Below are 2708 nucleotides of genomic sequence, written 5' to 3'. Positions count from 1 at the left end.
AACAACTGTGGTATAAACTGAATACAAGGATGACGTCACTCTCCGCTACCATACGAAGGTTTTTTAACAACTGGCTGTTGCGAAGATATATTTCGGAAAGAGAGAAAATTCAACTGCCCCGGCGGGGAATCGAACCCACGTCCTTTCACTTTCCGGGTGAACGCACTAGACTACAGAGGCACCGAATCTCTCAATCTTTCCTTGGAGCTCGTGTACACTGAAAGGGACCGTACATGGACAGCCGGACCAGGCTCAGGCCAAGCTCACAACTGCTGACGCTGCCACCAGATGGCGACATTACACAAGGATGACGTCACTCTCCGCTATCATACGAAGATTTTTTCCAAGGAAGGAGCTCCTAGGAAAGATTGAGGGATTCGGTGCCTCTGTAGTCTAGTGGTCTAGGGCGTTCACCCGGAAAGTGAAAGGACGTGGGTTCGATTCCCCGCAGGGGCAGTTGAATTTTCTCTCTTTCCAAAATATATCTTCGCAACAGCCAGTTGTTAAAAAACCTTCATAAACTGAATAGTGTAAAAAACATTTTGTTTTCTCTTCAGAAAAAAAACAAGCAAATGTACTTGATTATTTTTCATGAGGTAAATTTTTTTTATACGTTTTGATTCTATTCTGAAACAACTCTGAATTAAAATTAATGAGAATTAGCATTTTATTTAATAAAATTGTTAGAATGTATATAATTACGTACACAAAAACGATCGGACAAAAATTTAGAGTGAAACCCCGCTAACTCGACATCCGATTAAGTCGACATGTTTGTCGATACTTTTGGAGTGTCGAGTTACCGAGAGTCTACTGTAGTATATCTTTGCTCTCTTCTCTACCACTTCAATACTGATACCCTAAGTGGAGTACTAAATTATTTTTTCATCAAGTGGTCAATATTTTTTCTAGACATTTTCTTTTCCTTAATATTCGATTGGTGAGCACATTTTTGAATACATATTTTTTATTTGTGTTCATACAATATAAACTACTATTAATATTTGTTTATGCAGTATTAAGTAATACAGTTGCCTCCATAAACCATGGGCGGAGATACGGGGGCAGCATCAAAGGTAGAGTCGACTGATCTAATGTATAAATATATATATGAATTGACATCATCATCATCTTGTCCTTCCCCTAGATTTCTATCTCCGCCTATGTAAGAGACGAAGAAGTCGAAAAAGCTTTCTCTTCTCTTCCTAGAATGGGATTTTACTACTATTTAACTTGTAAACGAGCATAAAAAACCCAACTTGTTTGATTTAATTAAGAGATTTAAAAACATTAAAAAAGCAAAACGTCAAATCTTCGTACTTATTTTAATTGAATTTTATGGTAAAATTCGTGTAGTGCACGCCTGACGCGTACGGGCTAAACTGATAATAAAAGTGGTTAAATTAAAGGGATATTTCTGTATGATTTCTTTCATATTTATAAAACTCATGAACTTCATTTGAAATTATCCCTTTCAGACCCAGTACTAAGAAACAGAAGAGGCAGGCAAACACCAGCTAAAGCACCGGGCCCTGCAATTTGGGCAGGCCTGTAATTATTCCGAGGCAGCTTGGGTGGTGCCCCGAGCCGAATAGGGAGGGGGCTCGCTTGTAACTCCTTTTCCTGAGCATAACCATTTCAAGGAGACTCCAAGAAAAGGCTGCCCCCGAGAAAGCACGCTACGGCCCTGGGGAAGTGTCAGGGCCGTCTTAAGAGCATCACGGGCTTCCGGGATAAGTGGTTTTTCTGAGCGCCTACCTAGTAAATTCTAGAAAATTTTAACTAGATTTCATTTTCGTGAGGCCGCTCTACTCTTGAGGCTTCCGGGCCGCGCCAGGGTGGAACCATAGTACAGTAGACTCTCGGTAACTCGACACCCCAAAAGTAAAGACGACAATATCGACTTAAGCGGATGTCGAGTTAGCGGGGTTTAACTCTAAAATTTTGTCCGATCGTTTTTGTGTACGTAATTATATACATTCTAACAACTGTATTAAATAAAATGCTAATTCTCATTAATTTTAATTCGGGGTTGTTTAAAATAGAATCAAAACGTATAAAAAAAATTTACCTCATGAAAAATAATCAAGTACATTTGCTTGTTTTTCTTTCCGAAGAGAGAACTTTTCTACACTATTCAGTTTATACCGCGATTGTTCGGATTTTTCCTGACTGTGTAGGAAGTGACGTGTCACATCAAGAGTTTTTAGTGCATCATGGAGAGATGGTGCAGATAATTTTTGATCTGAACTTTCTGTGATTCTCTATTTCTTCGAAACATGAAGCACTTGCTTTGGGTAATTGATTCTAGAATATCGTCGTCTGCTAAAAGTCCTGAAGTTACAAGATCAGAGTCGATACTCACAAATTTATCGTAGATACAATCACCCATAGTGCTATTTATGCTTTCTCCACACTTAATCTGGGAAGAATTTTCGGAGAAATAATCGTTTTCCAAAGACTCAGAACAAAAACTTACATGACGGAAGCAGTTCCGAATCGTGGCACTCGTGCCTGAGTTCCATGCAGAATCAATCATTTCAACTGCATCTAAAACAGAAAATTTGCGTCCATTCTAACATCCACAAATTCACAAATTTTTTGTCTGTAATTTTCTGTAAAAAATTTTCATGCTTAAGATAATTCTTAATTTCCTTGATTGAGATTTTTTTACGAAATCTTTTTCTTTCTCTTGTATTATTGGTCCT

At 38.3% G+C, this 2708-nt stretch overlaps 1 non-coding gene across 1 annotated transcript; it reads left to right on the top strand.

Moving 5' to 3' along the window:
• The first annotated feature begins 382 nt into the window (after nt 1-382).
• TRNAS-GGA (transfer RNA serine (anticodon GGA)) lies at nt 383-456 on the top strand. The gene has a single exon. It is a non-coding gene; the product is annotated as a tRNA-Ser (tRNA).
• The last annotated feature ends 2252 nt before the right edge of the window (nt 457-2708 follow it).

The sequence above is a fragment of the Pholcus phalangioides genome, unplaced genomic scaffold (assembly GCF_987345545.1).
Source record: "Pholcus phalangioides strain wild (caught in Gottingen) unplaced genomic scaffold, Ppha-v1.0 ptg000017l_1, whole genome shotgun sequence".
NCBI lineage: Eukaryota > Metazoa > Arthropoda > Arachnida > Araneae > Pholcidae > Pholcus > Pholcus phalangioides.
The sequence above is the reverse complement of the archived record's forward strand: the minus strand, read 5'-3'. Positions and strand labels throughout refer to the sequence as shown.